Here is a 22,470-nt window from a genome sequence, read left to right as displayed (position 1 = left end):
ATAGGCCACTCAAAACCTGACAAATAAATCTGTTAATATTGGTGAACGATTCTATAACTTCTTTAACCAGGTATCAGGATACTACTGAAATAAATAATGCATGACTGACAAAAGCTGCATTTAAAGAAGCACATATAACTATCCATTGCTTACCAGCAATTTTTACTTGCCTACATGTTGTACCTACAGTTGCTATTTATTAAACATTGTACATGATAAGACAAGCAACATAACTTTAAATACACATCGTTAGAAACACTGTGTGACTTGAACTAATATTACCTATAACGAAGTTGTGAGATAAATTACTTTTCGTATGAGAAAATGAAAAGTTTTGGAGTGGTGTTCTCTTCAACGACAATTTGGTCGTAGCACACATGGAGTGTAGCCATGCATGGAAGTGAAACATGGACGATAAATAGTTTAGACAAGAAGAGAACAGAAGCCTTCAAAACGTGGTGCTACAGAAGAGTGCTGAAGATTAGATGGGTGGACCACGTAACTAATGAGGAGGTACTGGAAAGAACTGAGAAGTAGAGATATTTGTGCTACAAACTGACTAGAAGGAGGGATCGGTTAGTCGGACACATTCTGAGGCACCAACGAATCACGAATTTTGTATTGGAGGGAAGGGTGGAGGGTAAAAATAGTAGAGGGAGACTAAGAGATGAATACACTAAGCAGATTCAGAAAGGTTGTAGGTTGCAGTAGTTATTCGGAGATGAAGAAGCTTGCATAGGATAGAGCAGCACGGAGAGTTGCATTAAACCTGTCTCTGATCTGAAGACCACAACATCAACAACATGGACCAATATAAGTTCGTTTATATCACTACTTATACATTTGTTACTCTTAGTAGTTGTTCTAGGATATGAGGTGTTGTGGGAGAATGGATGTATGATTCATAGCAAATTTAGTTGAGTTACAGATATACTGAGAATGGTAGACAGTATAATCAATTTTTGAAAACGTTCATATCATAATTAATAATTTGCAAATGACGCTTTAGGAGTGGCGTAATAGTAAAAAAGTAAGCCAAGTATTCCAGCTATATATTTTTATTTTTATGTCAGCTAACCCTGGTATGATTTGTTTTGCAAATGTAGATCGGATCTGTGGTGAGCTCCTCCATTGTAAGTTTATTGCTCAGTTGTAATTTCGAGGATGTGACTTTGCCAATCTCCTTTACCAGCACGTGCTCATATATCGTGCATAAGAAGACACAAACTTCTTACTGTTTCGTAAATACATGCAGTAAGTCATTCCAACGGGTAATGATGATTAACTGACAGAAACATTTAATGAACCCTCATGGAAATGTCATTAATTGTCTTATTGAAAACTGTTTTAGATTTGTTATTTATCACAATACTTGTATTAACTCCGGTGAAACGAGACAATGTATTCACGAACTTCTTCTGTGTACGCAAAGGTAAGGTTGAATAGAGTTCATTGTTCAGGCCCTGAATGAAGGGGAAACGGAGCGCTGAGAACACAACTCGCTTGGCACGACGTGCAGAGTCGCGCATTGTGGGCTTTCTGCGCCAGCTTTGTGACGGCTACCCTTGTGAGCCGCTAGTGTCAGCTGTGCGCGCCGGACTGGGGTGACACGACACCGGCTGGCCTTTGAGGGCGCCGCATGTGCGACCACAGCACAAGCAGCGTGACAGCGGGACCCTGGCTCCGCTGCAGAGAGCAGGGGGACGTGACGCAACACGCCCACGTCCGGAAAGCAGACAGCCGGCGTCCTTGCTGCGGGCCGCTGCGGTCCGCTTGAGGAAACGTTGATACCGTGCTGCAAGTTGAACATGCTATTGTAGCTGTAGCAGCATGTGAAGGGAAGGAGCAGAGTTTATCAGTGCAAATGACGTCTAATCGTGGCAGTATACTTAAACAAGTAGTGGTTTGACAGCCGTTGTCGGGGGCTGCTGCGAAAGGTGCTTCACTGCAAATTTAGACGTAGCTAAAGCCTCGCAGACAAACAATAACTGAACGTAGCCAAATTTAGGGTAAAGCTGTCAGCACACGGACCGTGCATCAGAACGTTGAGCGTTGAGCGTACCGAGTTTTTGACGTCATAGAGTGGAATGCACGTTCGGGAGTCTTTCCAAACGAGCAGAGCAATCTCTAATAGATATTTTCAGCGTGCGTCTGAGCGTTGACGAATGAGATGGCACAACGCCACGTACATCACATGCACGCAATCTCCCTTCAGCACAGAGTTGTGAGGCGCCATATTGGCATTCATGAAAAGCCTATACATATACATGCCGTTTCTGAGTACGAGCAAATTGAGAATCACTGGGAAACCGGTTGTTAACTCTGTGATTTGTTCCAATAAAATAATGAGAAACATCATATTCGTGACAAAAGAATTATTGTAACTTGCGTATTAATGAGAGTATTTTGAAGGCAGCGACACACTGAATATTCACTTAAAACCCATTGTTCTTGGTACAATTTGCTATAATTAAATTTCAATCAGTAACATATCTACGATTAAAGTTTTCAGCAAGATTTAATAAGCTGTGATTCGTTATTAGGAGTGACACACTGAATATTCACTTAAAACCCATTGTTCTTGGTACAATTTGTTATAAACAAATTTCAATCAGTAACATAGCTACGATTAAAGTTTTCAGCAAGATTTAATAAGGTGTGATTGGTTATTAGGAGTATGTTGTTGGTTTAGTGTAGTGAGTAGCGACCTTGATCCGTAATAAGATGAAAGCGACGGCGGTTGTTTGCGTCTCGGATCATTAAATTTTTTTCCTAACATTTGCGTTTTTATTATGTTCTGATACTTTATTATTAGTTTAATATAAGTATATACTATAGTATTTGATGTTATGTGAATATAAGTTCACCTTTTTTCGAGGGGTGAGTTTGTCCGATTGTCTTAATCTAGAAGACAGCTTGCTCTACTTGTATAAAGATATTTTGCTCCTTTCTCTTTTACGCTTCGTAATTCACATGTTGCAAAAATTCTGCCACTGGCTAGGAACAGTGATCAAGTAAGATTGACCTAGGGGTTTTACTAAAATGTGGGAGTGATGAAATAATGTTTATCTTATGTGGAGAAGTATTGCAAATTTTTATCGCACTGTTTGTAATGGAACTTTTATAAGCCTGTGTCCTTATTGATTGGACATGGTACTGTCCGTTTCGTGGACGATGGATAAAATATGCGTTTTAATAGAGCTAACGTGGGAATTTTACGCGCGCCCGTTTAGTAAACAGTGTGATTCACGAACTAGAAACATCCCGCAACTGCCGCTGGAGTGCTTTGTGATAGGGTATACCACGTTGGGGCTCACGTACCGTATGCACAAGTCGCATCGTTCCTGAGCGTTCAGCAGCACGTTGAACTTAGCACGCTCAACATAGACGTTCGACAGCACGGTCCGTGTGCCGACGGCGTAAGGAGAGTCATGCACGGAGCGGTCAACGAATTCGAGAGTAAAATTCAGTCTACCGACTTAACAGAAAATTTTAAGAAGTTTTGGTCTTACTTTAAATCTGCAGACTGTTCGATGCCATCCGTCCAGAGACTCTGTGACCATAACGATGTGGAAACTGAGGATGACACGGAGAAAGCCGAAATACTATATTTCTTTCTCAGAGACTGTTTCACTGACAAGGAAAATTCCTCATTGTGCCCCCCTCAGATTTAGTGGTAAAATACTCCATTGAATAGCCCGTTGAAAACTGAACACAGATCAAAATGAAAACCGGAAGAAGATGCATTGAACTGTAGGAAGAAGAAGCAAAATTGGCCGGCCGCGGTGGTCTAGCGGTTCTGGCGCTGCAGTCCGGAACCGCGGGACTGCTACGGTCGCAGGTTCGAATCCTGCCTCGGGCATGGGTGTGTGTGATGTCCTTAGGTTAGTTAGGTTTGAGTAGTTCTAAGTTCTAGGGGACTTATGACCTAAGATGTTGAGTCCCATAGTGCTCAGAGCCATTTGAACCATTTTTGAAGAAGCAAAATTATAAACAGTGAACGGTCCAAATTTAGTATGTGCAGTGTTCGAGGCACGCTAATGACATATGTGTCTCATGGTGTGAGACTATGAAGCGGGAGATCAGGTTTGAAATCTCCCTTGCACACCTCTTTTTCTCCAAAAATTACGAACTGTCCGTCCGGTTATTGACGTGTCTGTTCTCTGTGTTGTAATTGGTGTGTCAGGTACCATATGGTATGTATCTCGCGTTCCTTTTCCTAGTTTTTGACTCTTGAATTCCTTCGTTGTAACGTAGTCCACAGCCACTTATTTGTTATTTTCATTTCTGTGAGATGTCTTTGCGGTATCTCGCCTGCTCTCACTATTATTCACAGAATATGAATCATGTGGTAAGAATATTTTACCATCGCAAGTAAATGTGATGAATAGCGAGAGCGCCGACCGGTTTGGCCGAGCGGTTCTAGGCGCTTCAGTTTGGAACCGCGCGACCACTACGGTCGCAGGTTCGAATCCTGCCTCGGGTATTGATGTGTGTGATGTCCTTAGGTTAGATAGGTTTAAGTAGATCTAAGATCTAGGGGACTGATGACCTCAGATGTTAAGTCCCATGGTGCTCAGAGCCATTTTAATAGAAATCAAAACAACAAATGAACTGGTGTGAACTATGTTACAACGAAGAAATTCAAGAGACAAAACTTTCAAAACGGGACGCAGGTGGCAAAACATGTGGTACCTGTGTAGAACAAACAGGAGGTACGTATGTTTGGAGGACCCTTCGTTACACCCCGCTGTTGCAAGTGAACATTACACCACTACACATACACAGATTTTAATACAGCGAACCGAAACGTTAGTGACCGGGCGGACATTCCGTAATTTTGTGAAAAACTGGGGTACGAGGGATATTTGAAGCCGGATTTCTCCTCTTACAGTCTAGCACCGTGACCACACAACCACGAAACGTATGTCATTAGTGTCGGTAGACATTAGGTATACCTACTGTGAAAAAAGTTATCGAATATCTAGCGAAAAACAAAGAAGGTTCAGGGCTAACAAACCATGAAGGAAGAGTTCTTCCTTCACTTTTGGTGTCACTGCCATATTTAGGTATTGTTGGGTCATTAGCTGGCAGACCAGCTGGTATTGCAAAAGCAGTAATTTGCTAGAAAGAAGGTGGTAAGGAATTAGAACAACAAAATAGGCATAATTCAGCAATGGAGAGGAAAGCTGACACTGGAATTTTAAAAAATGTGAAAAGAACTAATATTTATCCTAATATGTTAAGTAATTTTGATATATAAAATCTTGCTAAATAACTAAAAATCAAATACTTTCGTGGTGTCTTTATGATTAATGAATTACCTAATCGACCAAAAACCTTTGAATTGGGAATAATAAAATTAGATATTTATGATAATGTAAGCACTTATTAAATATGTTATTAAAAGAATAATGATGAAAAATTTGTGTTCGATTAATGTTGCTGTAGTGGTCTGAAGCCCACAGACTGGTTTGATGCAGCTCTCCATGCTACTCTATCCTGTGCAAGCTTCTTCATCTCGAGGTACCTACTGCAACCTACATCCTTCTGAATCTGCTTAGTATACTCATCTCTTAGTCTCCCTCTACGATTTTTAACCACCACGCTGCCCTCCAATACTAACTGGTGATCCCTTGATGCCTCATAATGTGTCAAACCAACCAATCCCTTCTTATAGTTAAGCTGTCCACAAATTCCTCTTGTTCCCAATTCTATTCAGTACCTCTTCATTAGTTACATGATCTGTCCATCTAATGTTTAGCATTATTCTGTAGCACCAAAAGCTTCTATTCTCTTTTTGTCCAACTTATTTATCGTCCATGTTTCCCTTCCATACATAGCTACACTCAATACAAATAGTTTCTGTACTCGATGTTAACAAACTTCTCTTCTAAAGAAACACTTTCCATGCCGTAGACAGTCTACATTTTACATTCTCTCTATTTCGACCATCATCAGTTATTTTGCTCCCCTAATAGCAAAACTCTTCTACTACTTTAAGTGTCTCATTTCCTAACCTAAATTCCTCAGCATCCCCTGATTTATTAGACTACATTCCATTATCCTTTTTCGTTTTGTTGATGTTATCCTTATATCCTCCTTTCAGTACACTGTCCATTCCATTCAACTGCTCTGCAGGTCCTTTGCTGTCTCTGACAGAATTACAATGTCATCGGCAAACCTGAAAGTTTTTATTTCTTCTCCATGGATTTCAATTCCTACTCCACATTTTTCTTTTGTTTCCTTTATTGCTTGGTCAATATATTGATTGCCTAACATCAGGGATAGGCTACAACCCTGTCTCACTCTCTCACTGCTTCCCTTTCTTGCCCCTCTACTCTTTAAATGGCATCTGGTCTCTGTACAAATTGTAAATAGCCTTTCGCTCCCTGCATTTGACCCCAGCCACCTTCAGAATTTGAAAGAGAGTATTCCAGTCAACATTGTCAAAGGCTTTCTCTAAGTCTACAAATGCTAGAAATGTAGATTTGGCTTTCCTTAGTCTCACAGCTTTACTTCCGCCAGTACCTCGTCTCCTACCTTCCAAACTCCACAGAAGCTCTTCTGCGTACCTTGCAGAACTAGCACTCCTGGAAAAAAGGATATTGCAGAGACAAGGCTTAGCCGCAGCCTGGGGGATGTTTCCAGAATGAGAAGGTAGGAAACGAGGTACTGGAGGAAGTAAAGCTGTGAGGACGAAGCGTGAGTCGTGCTTGGGTAGCTCAGATGGTAGAGCACTTGCCCTCGAAAGGCAAAGGTCCCGAGTTCGAGTCTCGGCCCGGCATACAGTTTTAATCTGCCAGGAGAGTTTTATAACTGCGCAACACCGCTGCAGAGTGAAAACTCTCATTCAGGTCCTACGTTTTTGCAGTTTTTTCAGTTTTAATCTACGATTTATAACCAACAGATTGTTGTGAGAGACCACATCTGCCACTGGTAATGTCTTACAATTTAAAACCTGGTTCCTAAATCTCTGTCTTACCATTATATAATCTGTCTGAAACCTTCCAGTGTCTCGAGGCCTCCTCCACGCTTTTTCGCTAGATATTCGACAATTTTTTTTTCACAGCAGATATACCTAACGCCATGTTATCTTCTCTCTCTTTGCTTTTTGTGCATCAGTATTAGTTACGATTAGTTACGATTAAATTTTGCTCTGTGCAAAATTCTACCAGCCAGATTCCTTTTTCGCTCCTTACCCCATTCCATATTCACCTACTACTTTCCCTTCTTTTCCTTTTCCTGCTATTGAATTCCAGTCCCCCTTGACTATAAAATTTTTGTCTCTACTCACTATCTGAATAATTTCTTTCGTCTCATCATATATTTCTTCAACCTCTACATCATCTACAGAGTCAGTTGGCATATAATTGTACTACGGTGGTAGCCGTGGGCTTCATGTCTACCATGGCTACATTAAAGCATTCACTATGCTGTTCATAGTAGCTTACCCGTTCTCATATTCTTTTATTCGTTATGAAACATATCCCTGCATTACCCCTATTTGATTTTGTATTTCTAACGCTGTATTGACCTAACCAGAAGTCTTATTCCTCCTTCCACCGAACTTGACTAATTCCCACTATATCTAACTTTAATCTAGCCATTCCCCTTTTTAAATTTTCTAACCTACCTGCAGAATTAAGGGATCTGACATCCAGCTCTCCAATCTGCAGAATGCCAGTTTTGTTTCGTCTCATAACGACATTCTCCTGAGTAGTCCTAGCCTGGAGATCTGAATGGGGCACTATTTTACCTCTGGAATATTTTACCCAAGAGGACGTCATCATCATTCAGACTGTAAAGCTGAATACCCTCACAAGAAATTACAGCTGTGGTTTCCCCTTGCTTTCAGCTGTTTGCAGTACCAGCATTGCAATGTCGTTTTGGCTAATGTTACAAGTGCAGATCAGTCAATCATCCAGACTGTTGCCCTGCATCTACTGAAAAGGCTGTTGCCCCTCTTCAGGAACCACATATTTGTCTGGCTTCTCAACAGATACCCATCCATTCTGGTTTCACTTATGGTACAGCTATGTGTATCACTGAGGCATGCAAGCCTCCCCACCAACAGCAAGATTCATGGTTCATGGTTAATAAGCAGGAAATATTCCCAAAGAACTGATTAAATACCATGGCTCAAGAGAGCTGTTTCATAATCTCCAGTGACTAAAAAAGTTTAATTAAATCACGTGGTCAATTGTGTATATTTCTGCTAAGGCTATTGTCAAATAATTACACATTTAATGATGTTCTGAATATAGTAGATGTTTTCGATAGTATGGCATGGCCTAAAGGCAATTAATTAAATTTGTGAGACTTAGATAATATAAAATCAGCTTTTGAATCATTTGATCCAAAAATAGAATCATTCCATCATACCAATTTCCGTAGCATTCGGTTGTTTTTATGTATATTCCTGAGATCCCGAACTCTAACGACCTCGAAAATGTTCTTCACATCTTTACTCATTTCCGAGATACAGATATTCTAGACTGTTAGCTCATGGTGGTTCCTAAGAGAACATCGAAAAAAGCTTTTTTTTTACCTTTTATGATACCTAAACCGAGCAGCGGATTCGAAGACGTCCTTAAACAGCAAATGGCTTAAATTTTTACGATGTGCTTCTAATATCTCAGTCTCGAAGAACGTAGAAATTTTACTGATATATCTATCCGTTTCAGGGATATAGATCCTCTAACTTTAAGTTACCCTACTTGTACACGTAAAATACGCTTGTAATGCCCGGTGTGAGGCGTAAATGTAATTTATAAAGTGATGTAGCAGGGAAATGTGAAATTAGCTTAGCTTACTTCAATTTCACATATGTAATATATAAAAATTTTATTCGTATCCCAGTTGCGGATTCTGCGTGGTGTCTATTCTTTCAAACATGTCTGAAAGAACAGTCATATAAAAAATATCAAACCTTTGCTCACCCATAAAGCTGTTTTCATATGAGTGATATGCCCTTCTGTGACAGAAAAATGAAGGGAACCACCGGAAGAATGCTTCTATTTGAGCACAAAAAGGAAAGTGTGGTCCTGTTTAAAAGACTCTGACTGAAAAGTGGGGACAAGCTGCCTCATTCTACCTTCCTCAGCACTTTAAAAAAATTTCAAACAATTCACCATGTGAAGGAGACAGCAGCAGTGGAAAGGAGACGGGAAAGTAATAACTACTGGAAGACAGTGGACAGTGGTTGTGGTGCACAAAGAGAGGAGGGAACAACGGCACTGTGAGAAAAAGAGGGAGACACAGGACAGTGTAACAAAGTTGACAATGACATAACAAGTACTAGTGAAACAGTGAAGGAGACGCTCCCAGTGGGACAATAATAAGAGAGAGAGAAAGTGGAAGTGGGTAAGCGCCTTTGTTAAAGAGAGACACAGTCATCGGTAATGACAATGAGAAACGGAGATACAGTCACAGTGAGAAGATGAAGCAGAATTGGGAAGGAATGAATGAGTTAGTAGCAATAAGAGAGAGCAAGAGGAAGACAGTGAGAGTGAGGGAAGAGAGTAGTAGTAACATAGAACGAAGTAGACAGTGGGTGTGAGACAGCAGACAGTGACCATTAGTGACAGACACAAAGGGATAATGACGATGAGTTGCGCTGAAAGAGTGGCTGAGAATGGGCAAGTGGGAGTGATAGATGTGAATGATGTATAGAGAAGAACTACTGGATGTAAGGGAGATACAATTACGGGAGCATGTAGGAGTGAGAGGTGGGTTGCATGTTGAAAATTTTTACATGTGCTGACGAAGGAGACTGAGACGGTGGTACCACACTTCTTAGTCAGAGTCTTTTAAATAGGAGCATATTTTCCTTTTTTGTTCCAATAGGAGCGTTTTTTCCGCTGGTAAAGCTAAGAATGAGCAGTTCAACAGACTGTGAGATCCAGAAATAGCCCCATGTTTATAAAGGAAAGTAGATATTACTCCGTATGTTTTGAGCTGATGGGTAAAAAAATCCGCTTGGGGCTCAGCGAGGCAACAGCATCTCATTCGACTCGAAGCAGCCGCACACAGCCATGCCTTACCGAAGGAGAAGATTTGTAAGGAAGATTAGATTGCCTGTCTACAAGACCGTAGATACATTTGACATGACTCCTAAGCCAACAGCTCAACAGCAGCTTCTTGGAGGACCAATTACTTTCGTAGGATGCAAGATAAATTTTTCTTGTACTACTACGGAGGTTGTTAGTGGTAATTCGTGGTTAACGATTGCCATAATACGAGGAGGAGAGACACCGCTTGGAGGACTGGAGAGCTACAATGAGAGGGATATAATTTGTTTTCGTACATTTGCTATTGGAGTAATTCCTAATAAGATTTATGGCACATGTTCCAACTAAGAAATCGCTGATTGAAGTTATTAATTTCTTTATCATTGGGCCTCGTACAATCGTCTGCGATACTGCCTATCCACAATCTACAGCTATTTTCAAGACCTGAAATACTTGTAGATGTGTGATGTGATTAGTTCAAAGATATGGACTATTGCAAACAATGTTGTGGGTTTGCTACCCAAAGAATACGTTGTTGTTGAAGATCGAATCACAGAGGCAGGGTATAATAACCTGAATTTTTGTTGGATATAGCTGTTAAAGGTACGCTGTCAACTGGAACTAATCAGTGAGTAAACTAAGAAAATTCATATCTACACTCCTCACCTATTTATTATATCTTGCTTTATTTTATAAAAATTGAGATGCCAGGGCTACAACACAGCAGCAATCACAGTACTACATTCGTATTTCAATAACTACAGAGGCCGAATGGAAAATCATCCATTACAACTATTATTAGTAACCTTCTGGTTCTAAAGTGCGGTTGGTACAAAAAAGAATTTAATTTATTAATCGTCTTCAGATAGTGCCGAACTAACACTCCTTCTACTTATTCTTCTTCCTCTTCAGTTCATGCAGTTGGCTTACAACCTGTTCTGTTTTCATCAAAGTCCATTTCTGAGTCAGCCTCTGTCTCTGTTCCTTAACGGTTTATACGAGTAATAGACTACTTGCTTAGCTACATCTCCCCAAATTGTATTAAGAGGTGATTTCCATTTTACACATCATGGCTCTGTTTCTTCGCTCAGTCACTGTATATTAAATTCTTATCTGATGACACGCCAGTTTACTTTCCTTAAAATTTTAATTTCTGCCAGCTATATTTCTGACATACTTTTTTAATTTATTTATTTTTTGTATTTTACTGTATCTGCAGAACATAGGTCTGTATGTTATTACAGTAGTAGCTATTGCTTGTAAGGTTTTACTTTCTTTTGTATACTTCCTCAGAAAATGTCGAGTATTATGTGCGGTGTCAGTTGAGCTGTTTAAGATGCCCTTAAAATACTAGAAGTCCAATCCCTGCTCACCTACGCGGAAGGAAACCTCCAAATAAGATCACACAAATGCATCATGTCGTGTAACGGATAATGTGTTACCGACTACTATGGCCGGCCGCGGTAGCCGAGCGGTTCTAGATTGGCGGAAGGAGTTATGACACATAAGTGGCGTGATAAGAGGGAGGTTTGCTACATTTCTAATGCATACACAAATGAAATGGTTGAGGCTGAAAACAAAAGAAAAGAGAAGAAATCTAAGTCGTTGGCCATTGCAAACTACAACAAATTTATATCGGGAGTTGATCGGTACGATCAGATGTTATCTCGGAACGAAAAACCATACGCAGGTACAAGAAACTTTTTATCCACTTTATGGAAATGATGCTGCACGATAAATATTCTGGCTCAAAAATGCCCCTTCAAGAATTCAGACTCAGTATTATAACAGCACTATTGCCACAAAAGCAGGTAGAACGGCCAGTCAGAAATCCCCAACATGATGTGGTAAAACGAGAATCAACTGGAACATCAAAAACACCGAGAAAAAAGTGCAGATCATGCGCCAGCAGAGGACAACAAACAGACACGATTTAAGAGTGCCCAGATTGACCAAATAAAGCAGGGTATTGTTTGAATTGTTGTGTTATTCACCACATCTAAAGGTAGATAGCACATTCGTTGTTCTTTCATTTCTCGACAGTTATGTGTAAGTACTATTCTTGAACTTTGTATTTATTTTATTTATTTGAGTGTAATCGGTAAAGTTCTTGATTATATCTTTTCTGAGATTTGACATACATTGTATTTCAGATGTTTCTTCAAGATCTTGCGTTTGTTTTTGAATGCTGTTTCTACTACATTTTTTGATCAATAAATATGTCGTTCGTCAGTAGGATATTTCGTTATATTTTTGAATAGAAAATAAAAACGTAGTACTCTAAACTGTCACAATTTTCAGGAAAAATAAACGAGACGCACTAGTGCGTCCATGGCCACCCGCTACAGAATGTGGCCTGATATGCCACTGACGCCTTAGTGCGCCCCCCAACAAAAAATTGATTCACGAGAGTAAATTGTATCTTTTACTTATAAAATAAATACATTTTATATTACTTTTAGCAATACAGTTTGAGATTCTATTTAAAAAAATATGCCAGTTACAGTGGCAGCGAACGTGTTAACTACAAATGGAGACTAGCGGTCACTATAACAATTTGGTTTATTTCCATAAGACATCAAACAAATTTTTTTCTCATTGAATCAAACATATAAACAATTAGCCACTGGACATAAGGTTTTAATTATGAACTATGGCTTTGGCACTGATGGGATGAAGCATGGAAGCATGATATGAAACTGCATCATGGCTACAGCCAAGGAATGCGTAAATGGTTAGTGATATGATGAAAGAGCCCCGGGAATGGAAATACGAACACCAACAGAATTGTCAAAGTGTATGACGACAGCAACCAGCTGGCTGCGAACGTTAAAACTGCGTAATTAAACCCTGATGTAAATTAGCTTGTTTCACGCTCCCTCCACTCGGTGAGTGTACCGCCGACTGATGGCTCAAATGGTTCAAATGGCTCTGAGCACTATGGGACTTAACATCTTCGGTCATCAGTCCCCTAGAACTACTTAAACCTAACTAACCTATGGACATCACACAACACCCACTCATCACGAGGCAGAGAAAATCCCTGACCCCGCCGACTGATGCCTACCACTCTTAAGTGGTGTGAATGTGGCAGTAACGGATGGCAATTCTGAGTTCAGCTGGACCTCTATATTCTACCCTAAACTGAAGACATCTCTCTCTTCTCTTAAGTGAAGTGCATTCTCGATGGCACCCCTGACGAAAGTCTTCTCTTCATTCTCCATGCAGCCATTTTCGTCTGTCTCTACTCTCCTAAGCTTACCTGGTTCTGCCAGTGTAGGAATCTCGGCAGAAAGTTGCAGTAGATCTTGGGAGTTCTTACAAACAATACTTTTATACAACATATTCCTACTTTTCCGGATTTTTTTTACCAATAACGGTGTGACATGGGGAGGAGGGTATAAAATCTCTCCCACTAAATGAAAGGTTTCCAACCCCGCTAACCAAAAGGCTTGTAGGTAGACACACACAGAAAAATGAGCTTTCTACAAAAATACTTACTCGTACTGTGAGTAAATAGAGTGCCTGTTACTCAAATTTAAATAAAGTTTCCTTTGTGCCATGCCATAGGCAACGACCGATCATATGGTCTCAAGTTATGTGCTTCTACATCTACATCTACGTGGTTACTCTGCTACTTACAATAAAGTGCTTGGCAGAGTGTTCAATGAACCACCTACAGGCTGTCTCTCTACCGTTCCACTCTCGAAAGGCGCACGGGAAAAATAAGATCTTAAATTTTTCTGTGCGAACCCTGATTTCCCTTATTTTATCGTGATGATCATTTCTCCCTATGTAAGTGGGCGTCAACAGAATGTTTTACCAATCGGAGGAGAAAACTGGTGATTGAAATTTCATGAGAATATCCCGTCGCAACGAAAAACGCTTTTGTTTTAATGATTGCCACTCCAGTTCACGTATCATGTCTGCGGCACTATCTCCCCTATATCGCGATAAGAGCTGCCCTTCTTTGTACTTTTTCGATGTCATCTGTCAGTCCCACCTGATGAGGATCCCACACCGCAAAGTAATACTCCAGAACAGGGGCGGACAAGTGTGATCCAAGCAGGCTCTTTAGTAGACCTGTGGCACCTTGTAAGTGTTATGCCAATGAATCGTAGTCTTTGGTTTGCTCTAGCCACAACATTATCAATGTCATCGTTAGAATTTAGGTCATTCGTAATTGTAATCCCCAAGTATTTAGTTGAATTTACAGCCTTCATATTTGTGTGACTTACCGAGTAATCGAAATTTAGCGGATTTCTTTTACTACTCATGTGAATAACTTCACACTTTTCTTTATTCAGGATCAATTGTCACTTTTCGCACAATACAGATATCTTATCTAGATCATTTTGCAATCCGTTTTGGTCATCTGATGACTTTACAAGACGGTAAATGACAGCATCATTTGCAAACAACCTAAGACGGCTACTCAGATTTTCTCCTATGTCGTTAATAAAGATCAGGAACAGCAGAGAGCCTCTAACACTTCCTTCGGGAACGCCGTGCATTACTTCTGTTTTACTCGATGACTTTCCGTCTATTACTACGAACTGTGTCCTTCCTGACAGGAAATCACAAATACAGTCGCACGACTGAGGCGATATTCCATATGCACGCAGTTTGGTCAGAAGACGCTTGTGAGGAACGGTTTCGAAAGTCTTCTGGAAATCTAAAAATATCGAATCAATTTGACATCCCCTGTTGATAACACTCATTTCTTCATGAGTGTAAAGAGCTAGTTGTGTTTCACAACAACAATATTTTCTGAAGCCGTGCTATGTGTCAACAAATCGTTTTCTTAGAGGTACTTCATAATATTTGAATGCAGTATATGTTCCAAAACCCTACTGCAAATCGACGTTAGTGATACGGGCCTGTAATTCAGAGGAATACTCCTGCGTCCCTTTTTGGGTATTGGTGTGACTTGAGCAAGTTTCCAGTCTTTAGATACGGATCTTTCTGTGAGCGAGCGGTTGTATATAACTGCTAAATATAGAGCTATTGTATCAGCATACTCGGAGAGGAACCTGACTGGTATATAATCTGGACAGGACTTTCAGGTCTTTATCTCTCCAAGAGGCATTCCTGCCAGCATCTTGCGCAGTTTAGTTTCTACGGCACAAAGGCCCTTCTCCCGTAAGCCTGCTGTGCGGAGCCATGGCACAGTGACTTCTCTGTCCTATCCCTGATTGGCGCTGCCTTCAGCGCAGTAGCTGTTAACAATATTCCTTTTTAGTCAGCTTCCCCGTGACAAGTCAGCTGAAGGAAGCTCCCAAGACTGCAGAAAACAATGTGTCCTCTACGTCGCAGTAAATGGCAATGAGATGAAGAAGTAATTAGCTGTGCAGTCATTGGCAGTCTACAGTTTTTGTGCACCTTTAGCGAAACTACTATACTGACGATTAGCATGTGCATAGTACATCATCGAATAGGTTGCGTGACAGTTCAGGCATAAACTGTTATGTAACATTAGCCCCTCATCGTTTTTAAAATGGGCGTTCGTAACTTCTCAAGATATGTAGTCACGATTACACACAAAGTGTGTAAGTGCAAATAAAATATCATGAATATTGAAAACAATAGACCGACCCTTATATACAAACATATGTTACATGTCAAAGAGATAGAGCTGCATATTGGTAAATGGGTTTCGTAATTATGACATCAAACGCTGACAGTATCAATCAAATTAGCAGCACAAATGCACCATATCTTAATAATCAAATATCAGAAGATTATAAATATGCACAAATTGCGACACAACTGATGGTGTTCGTCAGCATTACTGTATAAGTAACATCTCTGATTAACCATGTAACATCAAGCCGCAAATGCAAACAAATCTCAGCCCGCCGATGGTGTACATCAAAATTACTGAGTAAGTATTGTCTTGTTGGTTGGGGATGCAGATCAGTCTTTATTTCTCTGACAGATTACAAATACGTAAAACGACAAAAGAAACATAGATACACTTCACTATTCTCGGACAACACACTGTTCACTACATGAATTGTTCTTATGAAAAGTTCGACACATGAAATGACATGTAAACAAAGGAGTTAAAGTTGATAGTGAGATAATCACAGTTCCCATTACTTCCATTTAAACGAAAACTCGTTAATCATATGGTCACAGATAATAACCAGTCCAACTTTCTCAAGTTCTGAGTTCATCACCCAGCTTTCAGATCCTTATCTCACACAAAAGGATTATTTCCACTTTTCACACAATGCAGCTTTTGTGACACACAGGTCCTTTTCCTATGCGCCTGCTATGCAGAGATGGAACGCAGTGTCTGTCCTGTCCTGTACCTGCCTGGGGACTGCTTTCAGCATGGAACATGTTCATTACACTCTGGTTCTTTCGAGTTAGCTTCCATGTCATAAGTCAGCTCCCAAAGCTGCAGAAACTATCAGGTCTCCTTCCTCATAGTAAATAGAAATGAAAAGAACGAGCAGCGATTGGCAGTAATGAATACTGTCTGCAGTTTTCGTACAACATTAACGAATCGACTACGCCGATCATTGGGATGTGCTTATTACATTATCAGATGGATTGTATGACAATATGTGCATAAACAGCCACATAATACCCGTTTTCTGTGTTTCAGTATACAACTTTAGTTTTATGTCCTTTCATTTCTTGCCATCTAGTCTTCATATCATACCAAATATTATTTATTATAAAAATAATTTATTTATTAGTGACATTGTTTTCATAAGCATAGCTAATTTCCCCACCTGAACAGGTGATACAAAGTCTGTTTGTTGTTGGTCTATTATTACACAAAAAAGTGCACTAACCAGAAGAGTTATTAATACACTACTGGCCATTAAAATTGCTACACCAAAAAGAAATGCAGATGATAAACGGGTATTCATTGGACAAATATATTATACTGGAACTGACATGTGATTACATTTTAACGCAATTTGGGTGCATAGATCCTGAGAAATCAGTACCCAGAATAACCACCTCTGGCCGTAATAACGGCCTTGATATGCCTGGACATTGAGTGAAACAGAGCTTGGATGGCGTGTACAGGTGCAGCTGCCTATACAGCTTCAACACGGTACCACAGTTCATCAAGAGTAGTGACTGGCGTATTGTGAAGAGCCAGTTGTTCGGCCACCATTGACCAGACGTTTTCAATTGGTGAGAGATCTGGAGAATGTGCTGGCCAGGGCAGCAGTCGAACATTTTCTGTATCCAGAAAGGCCCGTACAGAACCTGCAATATACGTTCGTGCATTATCCTGCTGAAGTGTAGGGTTTCGCAGGGATCGAATGAAGGCTAGAGCCACGGGTCGTATCACATCTGAAATGTACCGTCCACTGTTCAAAGTGCCGTCAATGCGAACAAGAGGTGACCGAGACGTGTAACCAATGGCACCCCGTACCATCACGCCGGGCTGATATGCCAGTATGCCGATGACGAATATACGCTTCCAACGTGCGTTCACCGCGATGTCGCCAAACACGGATGCGACCATCATGATCCTGTACACAGAACCTGGATTCATCCGAAAAAATGACGTTTTGCCATTGGTGCACCCAGGTTCGTCGTTGGGTACACCATGGCAGGCGATCCTGTCTGTGATGCAGCGTCAAGGGTAACCGCAGCCATGGCCTCCGAGCTGATAGTCCATGCTGCTACAAACGTCGTCGAACTGTTCCTACAGATGGTTGTTGTCTTGCAAACGTCCCCATCTGTTGACTCAGGGATCGAGACGTGGCTGCACGATCCGTTACAGCCATGCGGATAAGATGACTGTCATCTCAACTGCTAGTGATACGAGGCCGTTGAGATCCAGCACGGCGTTCCGTATTACCCTCCTGAACCCACCGATTCCATATTCTCCTAACAGTCATTGGATCTCGACCAACGCGAACGATACGATAAACCGCAATCGCGATAGGCTACAATCCGACCTTTATCAAAGTCGGAAACGTGATGGTACGCATTTCTCCTCCTTACAAGAGGCATAACAACAACGTTCCACCAGGCAACGCCGGTAAAGTGCTGTTTCTGTTTGAGAAATCGGTTGGAAATTTTCCTCATGTCAGCACTTTGTAGGTGTAGCCACCGGCGCCAACCTTGTGTGAATGCTCTGAAAAGCTATTCATTTGCATATCACAGCATCTTCTTCCTGTAGGTTAAATTTCTGTAGCACGTCATCTTCGTGGTGTAGCAATTTTAATGGCCATTAGTGTATAAATCTGTAAACGTACACAACATTAGCAGTTACGTAAATGATTTGATGGACTCCAGAGTGCACTAGTGTTTTTTTTAATAAGTTTAGTAGGGTATATGAGGGGTGTAACGGTATCAGAAGCTGAATAATCATTCGCAAAGACACAGAGATGTAGCATACCTCTGTGAGGTAGCATTATCAGCACCTGACAGAGTCTTACAGTGATGTCACAAGGGGCCCGACTTTGGCCTGCTGGACGAGTCGTTGATTATCCAGATTTGTAGGGCATTCTTATGTGACAGTGGCCCGACGTTGGACTGCGCGGAAATGTAAGTGCCAGCATACTCATCATCAAGGTTCCTGTCGACAGTTGTGCTCCAATAATAAACCCTCTCACACCTACCCAAGACGACCACTGTCGACGAGCATGGCGGCAGGCTCAGGACAATCTGTCTCTGTCTTCCACTGTTTTGAAGATGCACTGTGGTGATACTTCTCATGGTGTGGTATGACTCCAAATTATGGGTGATAGTGACTGAGGCAACTCTTATGGCAACTCACTACATCACTGACTTAGTGCATCCCCAAGTGTTACCTTTCGTGCCCAACTTTTCAATATAACAATGTTCTTCCACACATGGTAGTGTCTCTAAGAACTGTCTGTGTTATTTTGACATACTCTCATGGCCAGCAAGATCCTAAAGTCTGATGAAACATGTGTTGGACAAGATCGGTCATCAACTCGATCTCGCTGTTAGTATCATGGATCAGTTGCAACAGTTGCTGGTCAGATTGCCTCCGGAGAGGACGCAACGGCTGTCTTACACCCTAGCCTACCGAATCACTGCATGCATCCAGACCATAGGAGATGCGACTTCTTGTTGGTGAATAGGCCCATACTGCATATTTGACTCGGTTTTCTAATGACTGAAGTAAAACCACACAGCTTCTGAACTCGTGAAGTTCAATTCTTTTCCTCCTCTCATTCCCGGTGTTTCACATTTTTGTCAGTCAGTGTATGTTGGTGAATACCTAAAATTTACAGTTAAAGTTTATTACTTTCGTTTCCTTCACACTGAAGATCGTCTTCTATCTTGTGCAACTATCTGGTCATCTGGAGGCTTGGAGCATTTTGTGTGTGTGTGTGTGTGTGTGTGTGTGTGTGTGTGTGTGTGTGTGCGTGTGTGTGTTGTGTGTCCGCCCCTTAGTATCAAACTGATACATTTGTCAATTCCTATTTCTATTGTTTTACCGTGACATCCACACACATACTGGATGAAATAAGTAGAAGATTACCTTTGTCTAACTCCTCTTAATTGGCCATCGTTTCTCTTTACCTATACTTATTACAATTCCTGAGAGGTTTATTACTGGACTTAAATATCAGAGGTACCCTTCGACACTGATGATACATAGTTTCCTCACGTTCACCTTGTCAAAAATCTTCCATAATGTATTAATCCGATGCTTGTCTCAAGGCTGCATTCGAGTCATCCTTCAAATAATTATGTATCGGTTTTGTTTTATTATGTTCCTCCTTCTCGGTTAGTGAACTGTAAAATTTCGTAGTATCGAGTACAGGAATACAAAAGTTAGTGTCATCTGTCCAGACGCTATTTGAACATACAACACATCGGTATATGAGGAAAGTCGCCTCTTTGTATTTAGACGTGAATCGCAGCCTTTACGGGCGACACAAAAGTGAATGAACTATTTTCAACGATGAATAAATATGTTGCCAACAGTAATTTATCAGATCGCTGACCGTTAGACCAACAAAAACGCTAACACTGTCCGAGAAAAAAAGCTTTTGCTCTATAATGCTTCTATTAAGAGCCGCCAGGCGTACATGCAAGCCATCATGTTATAGAATGGAGAGCCCGCATTTCATGCCAGATCACATGCTGAGTAAACATAAGTTAATTGAGGATTCCCGAATGTTTACAGTGACGTATTGGTCCTTGCATTAAATACAGAATTGTAATTACATTATCCAAACACAGGGAAAGCAAACACTGGGACGACAGTTGGTATCTGGATCTCATTGCTCTACACATTCACACAGTTTGCGGTGAACGATTGCGCATGTTACGCTAGTTGGAAAGATTTCGACAGCCGGATGGTAACAGACGCCTTTTTGCGCCATGAACGGAACAGCACACGAGCAGGACAACAGGTAAAGCTGCGTGCAGTCGGCAGTGCATCTCCATGTCACATGTAAATGAGGTTGCAAACACACATATGGGACCTATAAAAATACTCGGAGAAAAATTGGAGTGTATTTGCACCCACAGAAACAAGTCCGGAAATGTTTTGTTGCTGAGTTATTATCGTATGTAAAGGACACTGTACGATTGCACGTGATCCTTTAGCAGTTGTCGGCTCATACGAGGACGAGCTAAAATATTTTGTGCTGGACAGAGTTCATGCAAAATAAAAATTTTATTCTGATGATGGCGAATGTTATACAGTAACGTCAGTCATGTCCCAGCTTCTGACACATTTTTAAAATGATTACGATGTATACACTTACAAGGAATCCCTTGAGTGCGAGATCCCAAAACTAAAAGATTTTTGTGGCATTCGATGCCGCACATATTGTCTACCTTGCAACTAGGGGAGGGAGTGGAGGTATCCATGGGTGAGCAACGCTTGAGGGTACGGAGCGTAGTTAAACTGCTCAGTCGACGAGTAATTCACGACAGTGCTACAGTGCCTGTGGTGTTGATAAATAGCAGAGCAATAGAAGAGATAAACGAAGCAAACACTGTATTATACGAGGTGCATTCAAGTTCCAAGGCCTCCGATTTTTTTCTAATTAACTACTCACCCGAAATCGATGAAACTGGCGTTACTTCTCGACGTAATCGCCCAGCAGACGTACACACTTTTCACAACGCTCACGCCATGATTCCATGGCAGCGGCGAAGGCTTCTTTAGGAGTCTGTTTTGACCACTGGAAAATCGCTGAGGCAGTAGCAGCACGGCTGGTGAATGTGCGGCCATGTAGAGTGTCTTTCATTGTTGGAAAAAGCCAAAAGTCACTAGGAGCCAGGTCAAGTGAGTAGGGAGCATGAGGAATCACTTCAAAGTTGTTATCACGAAGAAACTGTTGCATAACTTTAGCTCGATGTGCGGGTGCGTTGTCTTGGTGAAACAGCACACGCACAGCCCTTCCCGGACGTTTTTGTTGCAGTGCAGGAAGGCATTTGTTCTTCAAAACATTTTCGCAGGATGCACCTGTTACTGTAGTGCCCTTTGGAACGCGATGGGTAAGATTACTCCCTCACTGTCCCAGAACATGGACACCATCATTTTTTCAGCACTGGCGGTTACCCGAAATTTTTTTGGTGGTGGTGAATCTGTGTGCTTCCATTGAGCTGAATGGCGCTTTGTTTCTGGATCGAAAAATGGCATCCACGTCTCATCCATTGTCACAACCGACGAAAAGAAAGTCCCATTCATGCTGTCGTTGCGCGTCAACATTGCTTGGCAACATGCCACACGGGCAGCCATGTGGTCGTCCGTCAGCATTCGTGGCACCCACCAGGATGACACTTTTCGCATTTTCAGGTCGTCATGCAGGATTGTGTGCACAGAACCCACAGAAATGCCAACTCTGGAGGCGATCTGTTCAACAGTCATTCGGCGATCCCCCAAAACAATTCTCTCCACTTTCTCGATCATGTCGTCAGACCGGCTTGTGCGAGCCCGAGGTTGTTTCGGTTTGTTGTCACACGATGTTCTGCCTTCATTAAACTGTCGCACCCACGAACGCACTTTCGACACATCCATAACTCCATCACCACATGTCTTCTTCAACTGTCGATGAGTTACAATTGGTTTCACACCACGCAAATTCAGAAAACGAATGATTGCACGCTGTTCAAGTAAGGCAAACGTCGACATTTTAAGTACTTAAAACAGTTCTCATTCTCGCCACTGGCGGTAAAATTCCATCTGCCGTACGGTGCTGCCATCTCTAGGACGTATTGACAATGAACGCGGCCTCATTTTAAAACAATGCGCATGTTTCTATCTCTTTCCAGTCCGGAGAAAAAAAATCGGAGGCCTGAGAACTTGAATACACCTCGTATCTTCAGCAACATTTCCCGAAGTTTACATTTCGTCAGAAAGGAACGCAAGAAATTTCCGCAGAACTAGAAAGGATCGACACATGAAATATCAGAGTTTCTCCAAAATGAGTAAGTGGAATGTGTGGTGTCGACTGTGCGGACAATGTTCGTGAGGAGTACA

General features: G+C 41.3%; 1 non-coding gene across 1 annotated transcript; it reads left to right on the top strand.

Moving 5' to 3' along the window:
- The first annotated feature begins 6,713 nt into the window (after window positions 1-6,713).
- Window positions 6,714-6,788, top strand: Trnas-cga (transfer RNA serine (anticodon CGA)). Its single transcript has one exon. It is a non-coding gene; the product is annotated as a tRNA-Ser (tRNA).
- The last annotated feature ends 15,682 nt before the right edge of the window (window positions 6,789-22,470 follow it).

This window comes from Schistocerca cancellata, chromosome 9, assembly GCF_023864275.1.
Source record: "Schistocerca cancellata isolate TAMUIC-IGC-003103 chromosome 9, iqSchCanc2.1, whole genome shotgun sequence".
Classification (NCBI taxonomy): Eukaryota; Metazoa; Arthropoda; class Insecta; order Orthoptera; family Acrididae; genus Schistocerca; species Schistocerca cancellata.
This window is presented reverse-complemented; position numbering and strand designations above follow the sequence as displayed.